Raw genomic sequence first — 22,045 nt, 5'->3', positions numbered from 1 at the left:
ATCGCACATAGTTTACAGCGTTTGGAATGCCAGGGTGTCTCGTATAACACAGAGTCTCACAAACTTCTTGTCGTAGATAAGCTTATTGTTCTGGAGATTCGCCAGCGAATTGCGGGCTGCATACGCTTGAGCTTCTTGCAGGGTTTCGGCAGTGTTGGTGAGGAGGCAAGATAATGATGGTGTGTTATACATCAGAATATATGGTGGGCAGCCGGTGACCTTATTAGGTGTCATGTGGTACTCATGGATTACCCCAAGAGGGAGGCGTGCTCATGGTTTTCGCGCTTCGTCGTTGATTTTGCAGCGGAGGCGAGTAACTATGGAATTTTTACTGTGCTCGTGTAGGCCATTACCCCGCGGACGCTGCGAAGGTGTAAAAAGCTGATGAATGTTATTGTGCTTGACGAACTTCTTGAATTTGCCTGCAGTGATTCCTGTGCCACGGTTGAAGATGAACTAACGAGGCTTTCTATCAGTGCATTTGCTCCTTAGGTAAGAAATGTACCCATCGCAGGTCTCATTTTGGTGCGCAAAAGCCCACACATAATGAGTGGCATGGACAGTGACTATGTAGATACATCTTTTTGGAGAAGCTTAATTCTCTAGATCTCCGATAGCATCCATGGCCAGAAGATCAAATGATCGTTCCGATGGATGTAGTGACTCCAAAGATCCGAAACGATTGCTCTCGGTCTTCTTGCAGCGCTGGAAAGTGTTACAGTGGCAAAGATATTTTGGAACATCGGCGATGACGTCTGGCCAGTCATTTCGTGAAGACAGAAGTCGCCATACCTTCTTAACTCCAACGAAACCAAAAGCGTCATGAGCCCTCTGAAAAAAAGACCGCAGAGCAGCAGGAACGTAGACTTGTCCAATCTCTGTGCGTGTCACTACGGCCATTCCATTCTCAATGATGTTCTTCCAAGGCGGTTTCCCATTGAAAAGTTTTTGCACTTGCTCAGCTCATAGAAGCTGAATGATTATGTTTCACAATAGTGCATCGGCGTCGATGTTGTCAGAGCCCTTTTGGTGTTTCATATTGACGTCATACAGCGAGAGCTTCAAGGACCATCGAAACAAACAGCCTCGAAGATATTTGATGTTTTTAAGCCACTGCAGTGTAGCCTGGTCGGGGCTTACCGTAAAAGGTTCTCCGTGTAGATAGCAATGTCGTTTATCGATAGCGGCAATATCTGAAACGCGTCTCTCTGACGGCGTAATTGACTTCATGCTAGAGCAGCTTGCGCGAGTGGTACTAAATGGGTGCTCTGGGCCTTCATCATCGGCTTACCATTGCAGGACGCATCACAGTATGGCACACAAGGTTCGGACACATCGTAGATTACAAGAACTGGCTGTTCCATGACATATTTCTTAATCATAATGCAAGCGAGTTCGCCGTCATATACCCAGTATTTAAGTAGCATCTTTGTTGAGGAGGCATGTCAGTGAGTGGACAAGTTCACTGAAGTGGGCGATGTGCCAACGGTAAAGATTCACGGTACCGAGGTACGCAGCAGCTCTTTCGGGCACGAAGGGGTGGAAACCGCAGCATTGTCTCGTCGTTGCTTCGCTTCGGAGTGACTGTGCCACTTGAAACACTGTGTCCTAGGTACTCCATGGATATTTGTCCGAACCGACATTTCTACGAGTTCTGCTGGGCGCATTTGCTTTTAAAAGGTCTAGAACGGCGTTGAAATGCTACAGATGGCTAGAAAAGGTGCCAGAACACACGACAATATCATCGAAGTAGTTCGTGGCGTGCGCTAAACACTGTTTTTCCAGGATGGACTTAACCGCCCTATCAAAAGCGGCTTGGGCGTTCCGCAGGCCGAAAGCCATACCAAGACATTCGTAGTCACCGGTACGTGTCACAAAAACCGTTTTCAGAATGTCTTCCTGGTGTATCTTGACGTGCCAGTAACCCGGCGTGATGTCTAACGTTGAAAAGTACATCGATTTTCCCAGATAGTCTAGAACGTCGTCAATGCGAGGGTTTGGTTTATGGGTGGACCCTGTCACTGCGTTCAGCTTGCGCTACCTATGCAGAACCGCGTGTGCCGTTCCCCCATTTTTCTGCTAGAAGTGCCGTGGGGGCGTATAGAGACGTAGACAACAGTATTACGCCTTGCGTGAGGAGGTCGTTGACTAGTCTGTCCATATCGACACTATCGGCTACTGAGCATCGATAGCGAGCTCTACGTATGGGAATGTTGTTGGTGACGAGAGTGCAATGCATTTCGGCAGCGATGCATCCAATGTCATTTTTGGATTTGGGGAAAACGTACTCATATTTGTGTAGAAGTTTTTGAAGGCTTGACCTCTGTGTTTTATTCAGGTGCTCCAGATTCGCGACCTTTGGGTTCCTGCCAAGAGGTGTTCTTGTCGGCCGTTTGATCGGCTAGTGTGCGAGAGTGGATGACGTCATTTCCTTAGCGTAGTGTCGGGGTGTGGATGTATAGAGACATGTTGAAGAGAGAGCCACTATCCATCGAAGAAGTAAATTCTACTTCACCCCTTTTAACATCTGTAGAAGACTTGTCTCGAAGTCGAAACGCCGAAATAAACCCTCCGCTGTTGCTGTTACCGACGTTTCTTTGTGTTCACCACACCTTCGGCCCCATCGCCAGCATGCCAGTTGTTTATATAAATATACATACACACACACACACACATATATATATATATATATATATATATATATATATATATATATATATATATATATAGATATATCTATATATATTTATTTATTTATATATAATTATTATACACAGATGGGAGTCGAGCTGGAACTAAACCGCAGCGGCAATCGGAACAGAGCCGGTATTGTTGCCAGACATGCAACCGACCACGAACCGGCATTTTTTGAGTATGTTGAACCCGAACACGAACTGAACGAAAAATGGTGGTCGCCCACCCGAAGTTGATAAAGCGCAATCAACGTCATTCGTTGTCGAGCACAGTTTTTTGGGCGAGTTGGTGTAGCATTGCAGAAAAATTCGGAGTTGAAAGTAGCTCTCTATGTCGCGTCTTTTTTCTTGCCCTCGACCGCATGCGCTACAAATTTTTCGGCCATTTGTTGATGTTCTCTGTCGCCGCATCACTTTCGTTACTTACCACGACTTTCCCTTCAAATGAAACAACACTCTCATGTTACTCGTTTCGTCGTTTCAACATAAGTAAAAGTGTGAGCACCAATGTTGCAATGCCAAACTACTACTGGTGGCGCGAGAAGAATGCAACGGTTTGAAAACAAAATTTCGCACTTGCAGGTGATATGAAAAATCGACTGCGCCATTCCATTGCTGCGATTGTGAAAGGAAATCGGCCCGCAAGAGGTCTGCACTGCGCAACGGCAAAGGCCAACACCCGAAGTGTCCACACCTCATGGATTTCTTAATGTGACATGGTCGCCCGATTGGAAAATTAAAATACTTGACAAATGTCACCTTCAAGAACCACTGCGGACCCAGCTCGTTGGGTGCTAACATTAAAGACGTGTGTTTCCCTGTGCGGGCGGCCGTTTCCCTGATGTAAACGAAAAGGAAAACTTCTACGCGAGGAGATTTCGACGCGCTGAAAAAATCGCCAGGTATTGTAAATCGCTTTACCGGGACATATATGTTGTGCATAGCACAAGGAGGTAACGCTCTAATTAGTGTGGCATTTTGGCGGCAATGGCAGTGGTCCTATTGATTCACCCAACCGCCCAAACTGCTTCTGTTCACTTACTAGCCAGAGTCACTGTTTTTATTAACAATGGGTCTGGCTGGTCAGTGAGGGGAAGCCATTTGTCCGGTAGGGTAAAAATCAAGACAGACTGCCCCAATCCAGTACAGCAATCCAGCAATCGGTCTCTCCCTACCTACCTACCTACCTGCTACCGATCGGTCTCTCTAGCTTTCACACAACCGGACCAACCGCTTCCGCGCGAATATTTTTTCGGAAGTGTGAGTTTGCCGCGAAACCACAAAGACAGGACCCACCACATGACAATAAATTTTTCCGAGCCCTCTTCCCACAAGAAGTATTGTGCTCTTCCTTTTTGCCTTCAGCCATTCAATAAGAAAAACACCAAAAGGTGTGAATTTTCTTCTATACATACCTTCATTTGTCTGATCTTTCTCATCCAATATTGTCATTACTACAAAGACCGCGAGCCCTGTGGTGCGTGGTGTAAATCGTCCGGTTTTCAGAAAACGCAAGGCGGACAAGGTCATACTTTTTAACCTATACAAATAAGGATAGTCCGGACCGTGATGGCAAGAAAAGATACTACTAAGCTTTCCCAGGAGACAAAAGATTTAATTGGGGAACGCCAAAGCATGGCAATCGCCACACCGACACAATGGAACTAGCGGAGCTTTCGAAGTTAATCAATGGGCGTAAGACATCTGACATACGGAAGTATAATATGGAGAGGATTGTGCATGCTGTAAAGGCGTCTAGGCATGGGGACAAATCAGATGTATGTTTTTTAAGACAATCAGGGCAATGTCATAAAAAATAGGGATAAAATTGTATTAGGAGCCCAGGAGTTCCACAAAGATCTGCCCAGTAGCCGGAACATCCAGGATAATTCCGAACGAGAAAGTAGTTAAAATGAGGTAGACATCCCAGCAGTAACTACAGAAGAAAGTAAGGAAGGCCTTGAAAAAAATACAAGAGGGCGACAAATGTCGGACGCCTCCATGCACTAACTGGCGCGGACCCTGGGAAGAGCAGCGGGGAAATGAAAAGAACGTGTTGCGCGGCGCATTCGAACGCCGCGCATTCCGAGTAAGGCCGCGCCTGCTCGCACCCGATGCCCTAACGGCCACCACATGGGGACGGACCCCGACGAAGACGACTCGCTTTCCCCCCTTCCCCCGGTCCTCAGCGTCAAGAGAAGGGGAAGATGAAGACAGGGAAACGGGGTCCGGGTGCAGCAGAGCTCGGCCCATCGTCTTCGGGCTCGCCCGAGCACTGTTTCTTAGCCGCCTGCTGGGCTGTAAATAAATGTACAGTTTTAGTATCGGAAGCTGAGTTTGTCGGTTGAGGATACTAGGGGTCAGATTCTCAGCGCTACTGCGGCGTGGAGGAGAAGCCCCAACGAGAAGAACATCAAGAAGATAACTCACCCAGTGAAGGTCAAACAGCAGCAGACCTCTTGAAGGATTTCGGGCAAATTATACTGTAAAACTGGCAAACCTGTACTCAGAATGCTTAAGACTGCAAGTGTACCGTAATCTTGGAACAACGCGAACATCATCCTAATCCATAAGAAAGGTAACATGAAAGACGTGAAAAAACAGGCCCATAAGCTTACTGCCAGTCGTCTACAAGGTACTTACCAAGGTAATATAGCTAACATAATTTCTGCTACCTTAGATGTCAGGTAACCTAAAAGCCAAGCAGGGCTTCGAAAATCCTGTTCAACAGTGCACCGTATTTACATGATCAATGAGGTGATACAGAAGCTCGCGCAGTATACTCAATCCCTATGTATAGCCTTCATAGATTAAGAGAAAGCATTTGACTCGTTCGGAGTCTGGGCAGTCATTGATGCATTACGAAACCAGGGTGCAGACGAGCATTATGTAAGAAAATTAGATAGCGGATATCTACAATGGGTCCACAGATACCATTGCCGTCTATAAGGAGAGCACTAAAATAGCTATAAGGAAGGGCATCAGAGAAGAAAACAATATCGTTCCAATGATATTCCCAGCTTGTTTACACGAAGTATTCGCAACATTGGATTGGGAACAGATGGGAGTTAGGTTTATTGGAGAATAAGTCATTAGCCTCAGATTTGCTGATGACGTTGCCATGCTAAGTAATTCGGGGGACGAATCGCAAAGCCTGATTACCGCACTAGACAAACACAGTAGAACCGTGATCCAGAAAATATTATGCAGAAAACTAAAGCGATTATCAAGATACTCAGGAGAGCACACTGGTTTGAGATAGGTCACGAGGAGGAGGACATGGTAACCGAACGTATTTACTGGAATAATTATGGATAATCACATCCAGTGACCGCGATCCGGCGCGCGCTTTGGGGAGAGACGTGTTGGGCTGAAACCGGTTCGGCGCTCCGCTGATTCATCGGCACCCCCGAGAGTTACCACAACGGTAGGCGCGCTGGCTGCGCTAAGGTGCACGCGGAATACACAGGGAGTCGGTGCGGAGGTCCGGGCTGGGAGAAGATCGCCGGAACAGCGCGGCGGTGACAGTGGACATGTATCACAGGTGGGAACTGTTTGTCGCGAGCCGTGAGTTGCTGCCTCCCGTTCGCGATAAGGACCAGGACAGCGTAATTCGTGAACGCCGTCGAGCCTTGTGTTGGCCGCTTTTGGAGATGCCAAAATAACAACGGTGCTTTGGCACTGCTGTCTACTGTTTTACCGTATTGTTGAACCTCGCTGGGCTGTCGTAGGTGCGTCGGCCCGCATGGTTGGCACGCCGGTAGCTGCATGGTGGCCTACGCCGGTGTACTGGCTAGGTCACCCGTAAGAACCCCACGATATTCCACAAAGCGCCCGAACGTGGATCTCGTCTTCAGACAAATTCGAGGCAGCTACCTCCCCGTGAACAATGCCGAGCAAATGGTGCCGATGGTGTCCGCGGAGATTTGCGGTGAAGGCGTCTGCTATACCGACCAAAAGATGTGCTTCGGGATACTCGCTCGGCGGTGTCTGCGTTCCTGCAGCCACGGCCCGCAATGCTGTGTCCAGAGGATTCCACGAATCAAACGCCTCACGCAAGTTCGTTGCAGGTAGACAGTTCACGGCAAATGTGTAAACCTTCCTACACGCACCAGGTGGTGCGTCCGAAGTATACCTCCGAGCAGATACTGTCATGGCTCGCTTGCGAGACGGGAGGTACATAGGCCTTTTCTCAACATGGCGGCGAATCGCCTTCCTCGTAGTGCCGTCCTCGCGCTGTAGCGGCGGCGGCACCGGTTGAAGTTTCCCGCAGACGCGGCGGGCACCCCACAGCAAAGGTGGGGTGTTTTGGTGTACGCCGATTCGAACGATAGGCCCACCGCTGGTGCGTATAGAGTTCGAGGAAGATTGTTTACAGATCCGACGCCTTACAAAGGGCAAGGGGAACGCTGATGAATTAGTCTCGTTTCGCTTCGGGGGGAAGCGGGTGCAAATGGATCGTTGTCTCTGCGGTGTTTGGAAGATACGGACTCTCAGGTGACCTGTACCAGTGATGTGCGCCCGTAAGCCGTTGGCATTACGGTTGGAACTGGCTCTAGGGTAGCTAGAGGCCCACTTGCTTGATGCTGTCACAGCTTTTCACGAGTCCGGTGCTCCGCTGATTCATTGGCGCCCCCGAGAGATGTCACCACCGTAGGCGCGCTGGCAACGCGAAGGTGCGCGCGAAAGACGGAGGGAGCCAGTTCGCAGGTCCGGGCTAGGTGAGCAACGGCGTAACAGCGCGGCGCTGACGGCATCCATGTATCTCAGGTGGGAACTGTTGTTTGTCACGCGCCGTGAGTGCGTTCCTCCCGGTCGCGATCACGACCAGGGTGGTGTGAACGCCGTCGAGCCTTGCGCTTGCATGCTTTCGGAGGTCCCAAACAAACAGTTGTGCTTCGGCACTATCGTCTACTGTGTTCTATCGGTGAACCTTGATGGGCTGCCGTAGGTGTCGGGATCTTGCGTGGTTAGCATGGCGGCAGATAGCGTGGTAGCCTAAGCCGGAGTACTTGCTAGATCGCCCCTAAGAACCCCACGATATTCTGCACTACTTAGGTGAAGTTGTGACCCCAGATGGCAACTATGAGGCAGAGATAATTAGAAGGATAAGAATGAGTAGGAGTGCATTCGACAAACATTGCTTGATAATAAACGGCTGTCCATCGTTGTCTCTGAAGAAGAAAGTGTATGACCGCTGCATCTTTCTAGTACTCACCTGCCAGGCAGAAAATTCTAGGCTCCCTAAGAGGGTTCTACTTAAATTGAGGACGACTGAGTGAGGAATGGAAGAGAAGATGATAGGTGTAACATTAAGGGACAAGAAAACAGCTCAGTCGATCAGGGAACAAACGCGTGTAAGGACATAATAGAAATTAGGAAGAAGAAATGGCCGTTGGCAAGGCATGTAATGCGAAGGCAATCTGACTGTTGGTCTCTAATGGTAACAGGATAAATCCCTAGAGACAGCAAGCGCTACAGCGAATGGAAGAAAGTTACATGAGCAGACGAGATCAAGATGTTTGGGGGCATAAATTGGTCGCAGATAGCACAGAACGTGTCGTGTTGCGGCCTAGAAGTAGGCGGAGCGCAGCGGGGCTGCCGCAAGAACCGCGAAAGGGACAGAACCACCGACGATGCGGGCGAGATAAAGTCAACCTTTGTTCCATGCCACCAGCGTACATATATAACAAACACACATGTGACCAGTGACGTAACGTACAAACTGCACTTGGCACGTCGGGGCGACTGCAGCTGATAACACAGGCACACAATACGCAGCATTGGCGCTATCACCACATCTTTCCTTCTTAAAGAATACGCTGACAGTAGCAACGAAACTGTTCGATTTCTACCCGACTGTCTGTCTGCAGGAAATCACAGCTACCTCCATCGTCGTCACAGTCATTTGTCTGCGAAAAAGCAAACAAAGAATTTTCTGTTTCTCTCCAGAACTACGCTGGTGGAAGTTCTAACCACATACGACCTCAGCCGCTCAGCAGGACTCATAACTCGCGCTTTCGCTTTGCAGTCTGTCACTCAGACTTCCGCGCCCGGTTCGAGCGCTGGCCACGAAGTAGTTCTATGGCGATGGTTGAAATAGGTACGCTGCCGCTGTCGAGTGGTTGTAGCCTGGTTTCTTAACCTGCTCAGGCTCACTTTCTGAGGCAGAAGGCTCTTTGGATGGACAGATATCGTTGTGCGTAGCCGTCTGCCCATTACATGTTCTGCAGGGCTTTTTCCCAGTGGCCCCGGAGTGTCCCTGTACGCTAGAAGAGAAAGATATGGGTCCTTCGCTTTTGTAATCAGATATTTACTGTTTGCACCATCCTCTGTACTTCCCTATTTGCTTGGGGGTGTCTTGGACTTGACGTCACAGTGCGAATTCCGTAGTTGCGAGCGAAGAACCTGTATTCCTGCGACACGAACTGTGCTCCGTTCTCAGACATAATGACCTCTGGTATGCCATGTCTTGCAAAAAACTTTTAAGGTGCATGATGACAGTGGCACTTGTTGTCGAAGATAGCAAGGCCATCGCTGGGTATCTAGAAAAATATTCCACGACCACCAAATACCATTTTCCTTAAATATGGCAGAGATCAGCGCCTAGCTTTTTTCAAGGACGTTGTTGAGTGGTTGTCGGGATCATTGATTCCGACCTTTGTTGTATGTGCTCTGCGCATACGTTGCAATCGGTCACCAAAGCTCTCAGCTGACAACTCAACCCAGGCCACCATGCCGACTCTCTGGTTCGAGCTCTGCATTTCTCGATTCCCTGGTTACTTTCATGCAAGAGTACCAATATGCCTGCGAGCAATTTCTTCGGAATTACAAGCCGTGCACCTTTGAGTAGCACACCTTCTGCGACTGTCAGCGTGGCTCTTTCCTGCTAGTATGGACGGAGAACTGTCGAAAGCGACGAGAACTTCGGCCACCCTTTCCGGCTGAATCTCATGAGTGTTTGACAGACATCATCAGCTGCTTGTTCTCCTTTCACTTTTTCAAAAAGGTCAGCTTCCACAGCGTTTGACAAACATCCACAAACGTGCTTGCTGACCCCACCAACAGCAAAAGGTGCATGATTCATTTGTTTTGCCCGAATCTGGGCTCTGGAGAACAGATATGCAGTAACAAGACTCTTACCCGAGACATGCATAACCTCTGCTGAACCGCATGAGCCTCATGCGAGAACGCTGAATGTGAGGTGGTAAAACATCTAAAAGAAATTTTCCCAATAAGGATAAAGTGGTGTGGGGTTGTTTCACACACAGTTTCAAGACCTTTGATGCACCCTTCGAATCTTTCTATCACCCACGTCATGCCAATGCTGCCTTTTTAATCTGGAAATACCTGGTTTCGGCAGTCGTCAACAAGCGCGAGGCAAAAGCAACTGGTCGATTTTCTTTCTTGTGTTGAATTTGCATAAGCACTGCGTCCCAAGCCGAATGATGACACGTCAGCGGAAAGAATCCTAGGGTACTTTGCACGATAGTTAGCCATGACGCGCGCCGAACCGATAACGGCTTTGACGTATGACCGTGTATGACTCTTGACGTATGACTGTTGGGCTGGTCCCGATGTCCATTCAGAACCCTTCAAAAGCAAGTGGCGTAAGTGCTCCGTTTTCGCAGTCAAATCTGGTATGAACCTTGCCAGAATATTAGTCATACCAAGCAGCCATCGAACGTCAGACACGTTAGTTGGCGCCGCCATATCTTTGATGACCCGAACCTTTTCATGGTCCGGCTTCATTCCATCTCGACTTATCATACAACCAAGAAACTTTATCTCGGTTACTCCAAAACAACACTTTTCTTTGTTTAGCGTAACGCCAGCACTCGTGAGACGGTCTAAAGTTAGACGCAGATGCTCGTCATGTTGAGCCTTGTCGCAGCCTTAAATGAGCAGATCATCCATCATGTGTACCACACCCGGAATTCCTTCCAGAATCTGCGAAATTCTATTTGGTAGAAATTAAGGTGCTGGCGTTATCCCAAATGGTAGTCTCTGAAAACAGTATCACCCAAATGGCGTTATGAAGGTAGTTAACAATTGAGTTTTGGGCGACAACTTCATATGATTAAAACCAGAGTTAGCATCTAGCTTTGAAAACACAGATGCCACACTTAACATACCGAGGCTATCCTCTGCCTTTGGCAAGGGATATTGCTCCCGAAGTCAAATTTTATTTAATTGCTTCAAGTCAACGCAAAAACGAACATCTCCCGACGGTTACAGTACTGGTACAATAACCACGCACCATTCTGTAGCTTCGTCAGCTTTGCGGAATAGACCATCTCGCTCCATACGCTCCAGCTCCTGCTTAACTCGGTCCCACAAAGGCAAGGCAACGCTACGCGCAACCTGAATTACAAAGGAAATCGAGCTGGGCTTCAGTCTAATTTTGTATTCTCCTTTCATTGCTCCCAGGTAACTAAAAGCTGCGGGTCGGAAGCATCGATGGCTGACGCGCAACTCACCGAGTCAGCGAACTTATTTCCCTAGCCTTTCGAGCGCTGGGAGACCCAAAATAAAAGTGAGACAATGTACACAGTTTGTCGGACCGTGCGTTGTTTCCACTGGATATTGGCAACAAACTTTCCTAGAAGATGGAGAGGGTCATTCGCGGGTCCTGTTAAGGTTATGTCGCACTTGTCTAACCTGGTAGGCAATCCAGGAAACGTTGAGGGTGCCACAGAAACGTCTGCACCCGAGTATAGTTTATCGAACACCGGAGTGCCGTTTATGACGACCTCAGCATACCGAGAATTAGAGTGCCCCCGTGCACCGCGTCAACAAAATACGCCCTCTTGTCCATATGCAGAGAAGCAAGTTGTACCTTCTTTCAGTCGCAAGCAGCCTCTTTTAGACACACCACCGCAAAATGTCCGGAACAATCACGAGTTGCATTTCGCAGCATTTGCTGGGCAAGAGGTCCTGGGGCTCCTTGGCCGCAGTTCGGGCATGGACCGTGGTTGCGTGGTCGGTGGGACTGTTGTCTGGTGCGCTGACCTTGTATGCCAGGCGCACTCTTCGTTGAAGAGCTGCCGGGACGCTGTCCTGAAGACTTCTTCCGGGGCTGCCCTTGGTTGCTGACCGCCCCCAGGTTGCTGGCTGCCGCTGCCGAAGGTTCGTCGCTGGTTTATCCCAGCTGCTGCTGATGTCGTTGGACGGTGTCCTTTAAGCGAGCTTTTGCCAAAGCACTGGCAAGTGTCCGATTTGCATTCATTTGAAGCGACACGGATAGCATCGCATCACTGAGGCCGACGACACACCTGTCGCGGATCATGCGTTCCTTTTCCTGGTAGTCGCACCGGTCCGCCAGCGTGTGAAACGCAGTGATAAATTGGTCGACTGATTCGCCGGGTTGTTGACTGCGTCGGGGAAAACATGCGCTCTCATAAACTAGGTTCAGTGCGGACACGAAGTGGTTGTCGAACTTCTTTTTGGCGGCTTCGTACTGCTTCTGTTGCTCTTCAGATAAAGCGAAAGTTGAGAAGATTCCACTGGCTTGCCTTCCCATTGTATAAACAATAGTGCGCACTTGTGCTTCTTCACATCGCTCGTTTAAACCCGAGGCAAAGCGGTAGTCATTGAAGAGCAGGATCCAAGAATACCATTCGGATGTCCGGTCGAACTCAAACGTTGGCGGAGCTGGAACAGCGAACATACCGCGGAATAGCTTGAGTCTGTTGTCTTCTGACATGGCACGGCTTGAACATTGTTGCAACGGCCCTTGAATATCAGAAGAAGCCATTTTTTTACACCATGTCGTGTTGCGGCTTACAAGTAGGCCAAGCGCAGCTGGGCTGCCGCAAGAACCGGGGAAGGGACAGAGCCGCCGACGATGCGGGCCAGATAATGACAACGTTTATTCCATGCTACCAGCGTACATATATATCAAACACACATGTGACCAGTGACATTACGTACAAACCGCTCTTGGCACGTCGGGGCGACAGAGCTCTTGTAAATATATAAACCCCCGCTTTAAAGTCGAGAGAGAAGCCGCTGCGGGATAGCGTAATGGCGAACGCACCGCAGCGGTTATGCGGAGATGTGGGTTCGATACCCGGTCCCGGAAAAACGGGGGATTTTTTCTCGACTTATATTTTCGCTTATTTATCAATGTACCAAAGAAACGTGACAGACACACGTCATTCGGCCGTATTAAATATTTCGAAAAAAGCCGAATAGCACTGGCAATGACGACTGCAACCTTCATATATGTATATATATATATATATATATATATATATATATATATATATATATATATATAGTAAGGAAATAAGGGGCTCGTTGAGGAAAATACAGAAAGATAGGGCAGCAGTCTACAACGCCAAAGGAGGCATAGGGGAAGCATAACCACACCCCTATGCCTCCTTTGGCGTTGTAGACTGCTTCCCTATCTTTCTGTATATATATATATATATAAATATATATATATATATATATATATATATATATATATATATATATATATATATATATATATATATATATATATATATATATATATATATATATATATATATATATATATATATATATATATATATATTTATATAAATCTAGAAAAAGATGAACTCACAAAGCACGCAGAAATAGTATAAGTAAAGAGTCGGATACACAGCAAGAACAATAACAAACAATGTTTACTTACGTAGCGGCAACGGGACTTGCCTTCATCAGAGTAAAGTTACATGATTTTGCTGTCGCAAACAATTTGAACACATTTCTTATATTACTTTGCATAAAACTGTGAGAAAGAGCGGAAAATGTTTCGGAAATGGGGAGTGTGCATACAGTCAGGCTACGCCTATGTTACAACATCAACAAACAAACAAGAAAAATAAAAAAAAAAAAAGGGGGGGAGCGAGAGAGAGAGAAAAAGGGGTCGTGTTAACAATGCAGCGTTCAAGGTTGCACCATGACGGGTCAACGTATGCCGCGCGGGCTGCAAGTTCAGACAATGGGGGAAACTGGACAACCGCGGTTTGAAAAGAAAGGGAAGAGATTGCACTGAGGTATTCAGTGACTGCTGAGACTGGTTCGGGGGGAAGCGAAGATGGGTGGGCCCCCCGCGGGTCAAGAGAATAGATAGGGGGCACAAAAGAGCATTTCACAGAAGCTGGCAATTGAACAGGAAATAGGTAGGGTCACAAAAGGTTAAACATGAATAGATCACAAAGAGTTAAACATTCTTAAGTGATGGTGGGAACGAGGCCTCCCTCCCCAGGACAAATGGCATTGTTGAGCCGCATTAGGCTAATAAAGCTGCTGTATAAGGAGAGTTTCTGCGAATTCTGATGGCAAACTCGAGGGTAGGAACAATGAACATAGTTATAAAAAATTATGAAGCCGCTAATTTTAATCGAGGGATAAGCACGTTAGTTTTCCGTAACTTTCATTAATTCCAAGCGTGGCTGACCCAAACTTATAAATGAGATAAGATTCCCGAACCTCGCGGTCGTGGTGCGTTTTGAAGGCGGATTCTAAAATCGTTGCTTTAAGATGTTCAAATGCATGCCCGGGACTGTTCACATGTCTTGACAGGGGCAAATAAGGGCAGCTTTTTGCATGAGAGTGGTGATTATTGAACCGTATTCGGAAGGGCGTTTCAGTTTGGCCGATATATTGTTGCCTACAAACAGTGCACTCTAGAAGATATACGACATTAGCGGAGTCACAGTTAAAGTTACCTTTTATATTTACGTAGTAGTCTGAAGCCGTGCTGGTGGCGCGCTGTGTAGTGGTCATGTGTGGGCATACTTTACATCGGGGTTTATTGCAGGGCATGCAGCCAGTAGTTGCCGGTCGGTTGATACGAGAGTTAGGGAGCTTAAGAGTGGAGCTTAAGGGTGTTCAATAGGGAGCTTAAGAGTGTTCAACGCTGGTCGACCACTCGCGACACGTCGTAGACGCTCGAGTCACGGCCCGGGGGTTGAAAAGAAGGTCCCCTTCACCCCGAGTAGTCCGAGTGGCGCTTGCTATCACCCCCAAGTGCAGGAAACAAAAACACGTGAACATAAATACCCCAGAAAGTGGAGGCTAAAATAGCCCCGCCGGTAGCGTAGTGGTTGTCGCACCAGAGCGGTATTCTGGAAGTCGTGGGTTCGGATCCCACCTGGCGGGCATTTTTTCTCCTCTTTATCATTTTCCAAATTATTTATCTTGACCTAGTACATCCTCCCCTTTGCTTTCCGAGGTTGTCTTTACTGCCAATTCTTATTTCTGTCTTATTTGCAACGAGCCCCTCATTTCCTATATATATATATATATATATACACAAAAATTGTTTCGACCACGCTAATAAAAGGAACAGATTTAATAACGTTTCGGCCGAGGGACCGACCTTCGTCATCTGACGAGGGCCGGTCCCTCGGCCGAAACGTTATTAAATCTGTTCTTTATTTTACTGTGGTTGAAAAAATTTTTGTGTATATTCTACCGACGGCCAAGAAAACTTTGTTCCTATATATATATATATATATATATATATATATAGGAAATGAGGGGCTCGTTGAAAATAACACAGAAATAAGGGTTGGCAGTCGAGAAAACCTCGGAAAGCAAAGGGGAGGATGTGGTAGATCATTGAAACAGATTAAGAATTTGGAAAGAAAGAAAGAAAGTGAAGAAAAAATGCCCGCCAGGTGGGATCCGAACCCACCTGGAGGTCGTGGGTTCGGATCCCACCTGGCGGGCATTTTTTCTTCACTTTCTTTCTTTCTTTCCAAATTCTTAATCTGTTTCAATGATCTACCACATCCTCCCCTTTGCTTTCCGAGGTTTTCTCGACTGCCAACCCTTATTTCTGTGTTATATATATATATATATATTTATAAATTTATATATATATATATATAGAGAGAGAGAGAGAGAGAGAGACAGAGATGCGAATCAGAAATGTGAAAGGAGGGCCTCGGTGAATTAAGACACAATAAACGTTGGCTGTCAAGAAGAAAACCTTGGAAACCAAAGGGGGGAATTGTGTAGGTCACACCGAGAGATGAAGAATTTTTGGAGTCAGAAAGAAAGTGGTGAAAAAATGCCCGCCCGGTTCAGTTCGAACCCACGCTAACGATATATTTATTAGTGATGAATAACATGTGTTAGTCATGTTTCTTTGATATAGTAATGAATAGGCGAAGATATAAGTCGATAAAAAATCAGCCGTTTTTTCCGGGAGCAGGAGTGAAACCCCCCTCTCAGCATAACGCGTGCGGTGCACTGACCAATTATGCTATCCGCTTTTTTATTCGTTATGGCCTGTTTACATGTGAACCAAAAAGCGCGCGCAGGACTGTCTTTTTTTTTATTGCGCCATTTTGCCACGGGGCATAGATAACAGGAAAACGATAGACAAAACAGGACAGGGGAACGACAAAGAAGGAAAGCAAAAAAAAAGGAAAGAAAGAAAGACACAGTGTGAGGCGGGTGCACTACAGGAAACTATAGAGTCCAGTTTCGGAAATAAATTCCAATAGTTTCTTGTAAAGTGGGCCGTGCGCCCACCGATGAATATCTGGAGGTCGCCCTGGGCGATGTCCTGTGGGCCCCATGTGTCGAGCTCGGGTTGATTGAAGCCCTGGACACGTCCCTAGCAAATGTTCCAATGTCGCTTCAGCCACAGGGGCAGGGCAGTAGGGGTAGGTCGGGGAGGGATCTGCAAGACTAGAAGTCCACGTTGCTCGCACAGCAGGCGTCAGTGCGACGCCCAGGCGGATTCTTCAAAGCACGACCTCTTCACGACGGGTTAAGCCGCCACGAAGGTCAGACCCACGCGGAGGGAGAAGGGCACGCGTGGAGCGCCGAAGAATATCTTTCTTGATTAGTAGGGTGTCTTCCAGTGAGAGCTGTAGAAACGGGAGTGGGTACACCACTTGCTGCGGGTGAGCGGCTGAGTCGGCGAGGGCGTGCGTGGTCGTGCTCCGGCGGGTCCAGAGGACGCGAACAGGGCACGGGAATGATTGGAGTATCTGGTGCACCTCGCATGCGCCGGAGCTTTCGAGGAGCCTGAGTGGAATCGGTGAAACACCAAGCGCGGTGGTGGGGCAGCGCCGAGCTCAGAAGCTAAAGCACACAGGCCATCTGGAATGGCAACCAGCTCCGCCAACAGAGAAGGAAGTGGCGCCTCTGTGAAATACGAGCATGTCTGGTCAATTGATGATAAACGTCAGTCTGACTTAGACTCACGCTGGTGCTTCAATACTCTTTCAATTTCAACAGCTCTTCGAGAACAGGTATCCTCTCAGGATCAACCTCTCGCACTTTATACATTTCTAGAAAAAGATGTACCGACTCTTTGAAATATTCCGGTATTCTTCTCACATCAACCTCACTGTACCTTACCGCCAATCTGTTCCGCTATATGCTGTGCAGTCTTAACAGCATGACGGTGTCATACGGAGTTGCATCCTCTCTTTTTACAGAGAGGAACCTTATACCCTTGGGATGCAGCGGAAATTCTTTTTTGAATGTTCTCTGCAAAATATCCCAAAAGAATACAGCCCCCAACAGTCTAAAAAAACGTGTTTGATTGTCTCCGGTTTTTACATACAAAACAGTCTGGTCCCCATGGTACAAACAATTGTTTCTGCTCCACCCATGTCTTTACCTCAAGTGCACCCGTGTGCAATTTGAAAAAGAAGTTTTTCACCCCAGATGGAACAAGCATATTTTTTACCCTTTTCTGAACGTTCCGCTCGATCCCCCGGTGTACATGCTTCGGTACAATGGTATAGGCAACACTATGTCTACAATATCTTTGTACATAGTTTTCCTTGTGACTGTACTCAAATAATCCAAAGAGAAACATGCGGTGAGGAAACGGAAAGACAAGACCACTTCTTTGAAATATCCCTTCCCCCAACCGCTCAAATATTCGGTGGTCACGACATACTCTGCCAGCACACTTCCAAGCCTCGATTGACAGACCGTTCGAAGAAAAGGGTCTGTGACATCTCTAAGAAAAAGAAACCTGTTAACCAGTTGCCTAAAAAACAGATGAGTTAACCCAAAACCGCCTTCTCGGACCGGCCGAAAAAGATTTGTTCTGCTTGTTTTTTCCCACGGTGAACCCCACATGAACACGGCAAACACACGGTGAATCTTCTGCACGTTTAGTCTTGAACAATGCAACACTTGAAGCACATACCAAAGCTTGCTGGCAAGAAATAGATTGCAAACAGTGGCACGCGCAAACACAGACAGTCCCCACCCTTTCCACTTGTCAGCCTTATCGCGAAGCATAGCGGCTTGCTCTCGCCAATACGGCTCGCTGTACTGATAGTACAACAGCGGCACTCCGAGATGTTTAACAGAGCTAGTTACCCATTGCATGTTGGCGAATATGCCTGGAGTTGCAGGCCAGTTGCCATGCCAAAACCCTAAAGATTTACCCCAGTTTACTGAACTGCCGCTGGCTTCCCAAAAACGTTTGACCACTTGTACGACCTCAAACACACTCATAATTTGTACAAAAAACAGCAACATCATCCGCGTAAGCCAGTATTCTAACTTCAGCCGCATGGAGTAGGAACCTTGAATGTTCTCACTCTAAATCACACTTAAACAAAAAGACTCAATAAATATACAGAACAAAAGCGGGCTTAAGGGACATTCCTGCCTCACAGATCGTTCCACTTGTATTCGCTTACCGACGTGCTCGTTTATAATCAGGCTTATCGTACACCGATTGTACGCCATGCGTACTCCTTCTAGCATCACAGATCCTAAATTAATATACTCTGAAATGAGGAACAGGAGGTCATGTGGCACACGATGAAATGCTTTTTCTAAATCCAACTGGATCATGGCAACGCCCCCTCCTGTGACATCGCAACTTTCTAGGACACATTGTGCCTTGTGTGTTAGAAAATATAGTCCTTCCCTTTATTACACATGTTTGGTGGGGCCCTACTAATTCTGTCATTACTGTCTGCATCCTTCTTCCTAGTATTTTCATGAAAATTTTATAATCCACGTTTGCTAAGCATATGGGACGGTAACTAGTAACCTGTTTAAGTTTGGTGATAAGTACGGTGTGTGAATTTAGAAATGACGGAGGAAGGATCCTGAGCTCTTGAGCCTCATTGAGAACGTGTGCTAACAAGGGTGAACATTCAGTCTTGAATTTCTCATAAAACCCTGCCGTCAAGCCATCCGGCCCCAGCGACATACCAGGGTTTAAGTCTTCTATAGCCTTTTCTACGTCGTTGACTGTTATGGGCTGTTCTAAAAATTCTTTACTGTCTGCTTCTAACACTGGCATCAAGGGAAGAAACTCCTTGAATTTTTCTACGTTAACCGTGCTTTGAGCGAAAAGGGCACTATAGAACTCGTAAAAGGCATGCTCGATATCTTGAGTTTCTGTAACGTACTTTTCTTTGTATTGTACCTCCATTATATTATTGCGGCGAGCTTGGCTTCTTTCTGTTCCTAACGCTCGCTTCGTTGGCTGTTCTCCCGCGATGATGTGTTCAACTCTAGATCTTACGTGCGCCCCACAATATCGCTCGTTGTCGATCACTTCTAGTTTTTTTGTACCGCGCCGATGTCATACTTAAACGCTCCTGGCTGCGTACATTCAAGCTGTCCGAGCGCCTGCAGATTGTTGCGCAATATTATTTCGTCCTTGTCCTTCTCATGCTTCAGCAATGTAGCTCGTTCTAGCGCTTTTATTTTTATGTTTTGCTTGAGCAGCTCCCATTTTACCCGATATCTTTCTTTTTTGTTTTCTTCCTTCAATGCACTCTGGACGTATTTTACAAAGACGTCATCGCTTAGTAGGTTCGAGTTTAATTTCCAGTGTTCCCATCTGAATTCTTTCGGTTGCGTTTTGTTGCTCCCGAAGGAAAAGGCGACCAAACAATGGTCACTGAATGGGACTGGACGCACATGATAATTTCTGCATTCCGGTACAATTTCCAATGAAACGTACGCTCGATCAAGCCTGGAGTGACTGTATCCTTGAAAATGCGTAAACTCAACGCCTCCTCCACTTACAGTTTCTCCTACGTCGTCAAGCCCACATTCACTTACACTAGACAGTAACGTTTCTGTGCTTGCGTCTCTGAACGGTGTAGCACTTGTCTTGTCGTGTGATGCACAAACACAATTTAAATGACCTAACATGACGACACTTCGTTCACTGTTGCAGTGACGTGCCACAGTGTCGGAGAAATCTTTCCTATCCCGCAACTTTGTTGGAGCGTACAAGCACAAGACACGCCACTTACCCTCAGACACCGGAAAATCCCACACAACTAGGCACCCGTCTGCGCTAGAAGTCACATGCTCAATATTTAGGCCCATTATTTTCTGATGAACAGTACGCACCCTGCCGACGTGCCAACCGCGTGAGCAACACATGCATTATACTGAGACTGGAAAGAGCGTACCATAGCCTCTGTCTGATCCTCGTCTTCTATTTTTGTCTCTTGAACTGCTAATACAGTCGAATCCACTTATAACGATACCGCTTATAACAATATATCGGATATAACGATGAACAACCATTGCACCGTCCAATTTTGTATGCTTTCTATGGTAAAATAACCCGCTTATTACGATGCTCCCGAGCCGCGATATCGGATATAGCGATTGAATCCGCTTACCGCGCGCGCCGAAAATGCGAGCTGCCGCCGGCGCTGGCGCCGGCACTCGGCGCCGATAGCACGCGACGCGCCTTGCATCCCGTCCACCCCTCAGAAAACGAGTCGACTGCGCCAAGCGAGAGGAGGAGTAGCTTTTCTTCCCAACTCCCCTCCCGGAGCCGCTGCTTTGGCCTCTTCCGCGCGTCCGGCCGAAGCAACGTTCGGCTGGTTCGGCCAGTTCGGCTCGCACTGCTCGCAGCTCGGAAGTTTCCCTCGCCTTTTCTGCGCGCCGAACTGAGTGCTTTTTTTTCTCCGCATCTGCCTCCGTTCAACGTTTCACCAGTTTCACTGCGGAGTCGGACTGAACGTTCGGACGCCAAGTCAAAGCTGACTGACTATGGCTTTTCTGCAAACGAGTAGTTGCACTACCTCACTTGCATGCTAATAAAATGTTTTGATCTCTCTTGTGGCTTTTTTTTCTCGACCCGCTTATAACAATTATCGGTTATAACGATGGGATTTTCTTGGAACTTGGATATTGTTATAAGTGGACTAGACTGTATATCAAAGTTCTCCTCAAGCGCCAGCCTATACACTTGCATCTGCCTTCTTCGGGAACTTAGTCCCCGTACATTAGGCGTAGCGACACGCATGGGCCTACTGAGGTAAAACATGAAATAGCAGTGTCAGACAGAAGGTGTAGGGTTTACCTTTGTTGGCGCGTCTTGCAGGGTATTCCGTTTCAGACTCAAATCAGGACTTTGGTGTGCTGCCTCTCGTAAGAGGTGACGCAAGCAGCTCATTGACGACACGATTTTTTTCGCAACGTACTTCCACTGCTGCTCAAGTTGCCGTAAACGTTGCGCTTTGGGCGCATCGTCGACGCACTCCCTTCCGCGTTTCGGCGACCCTTCCTGCAGGTTCATCTTCACCGAACTGGAACCTCTTACAGTTGCCTCGTCGTCTTTTTTGGAGTCACTCTCGGTGGCCACAGCCGGCGAAGCCGCGAGGGCAGTCTCCGATGTGGAGGGGTTGGCTTCCGGAACCATCACCTCCTTCGTTAGTTCTTCCCCTAAACGCTCTTGTGTAGAGTTGCCTTCGGACGGCTTCTCTGCAAAGTCGCTCACCACGTCTTTCACAGCGTTCCCGTCCTCTTCCGGTGTCGCCGCCGTCTCCGCCTCCTCTTCGTCCATCAAGAGCTCGTCCCGGTCTGCGTCAGCACCCCGGCCGACCGCCCGCACGTACGTTCGCGTGCAGTCAGCCTGCTCATGCCCGAAGGCATGGCACTCGGTGCATTTGGGCACCCTGCATTCACCTCTGATGTGGCCTGCAGTGCGACACCGCAGGCAGACCGGGGCCCTACCTGGAACCACTACAAGAGCTGTCCACTTTCCAAGCGGCACCTGGTGCGGTAGACATTCCGGGGTGACGCCCTCCCGAAGCACAAGTCGGAGCACACGAGTGGTAGAGTCCGCAGTTTCAAAATCAGCTGCTCTCCATCGGTCGCTCGCCACATCCTTCACTTCGCCGTACACGTCGAAAGCCCGGCGAATCGCTTCGTTTGACACGTCGAAGGAAACCCAATGAAGCTTCACCCGTAGCTCTTGCTTGTTTGGGTCGATGACCAAACACGTACAGTCGCGTGTGATTTGAAGGTAATCGTGCGAGCTTCGACCAATAAAGATGACAACGCCCCCGCGCGGCATTATTCGGCGTTCCTGGGACCTAGCTCACGCATTCTCCTCCCCA

The 22,045-nt window shown here is 47.8% G+C and overlaps 1 pseudogene; it reads right to left on the bottom strand.

Annotated features, from left to right (window-relative positions):
• Window positions 1–8,911: 8,911 nt before the first annotated feature.
• On the bottom strand, window positions 8,912–12,605 carry LOC144163921 (uncharacterized; annotated as a pseudogene).
• Window positions 12,606–22,045: the final 9,440 nt, after the last annotated feature.

This window comes from Haemaphysalis longicornis, unplaced genomic scaffold, assembly GCF_048455015.1.
Source record: "Haemaphysalis longicornis isolate Haplotype H1 unplaced genomic scaffold, Haemaphysalis longicornis Haplotype H1 scaffold_13, whole genome shotgun sequence".
Classification (NCBI taxonomy): Eukaryota; Metazoa; Arthropoda; class Arachnida; order Ixodida; family Ixodidae; genus Haemaphysalis; species Haemaphysalis longicornis.
This window is presented reverse-complemented; position numbering and strand designations above follow the sequence as displayed.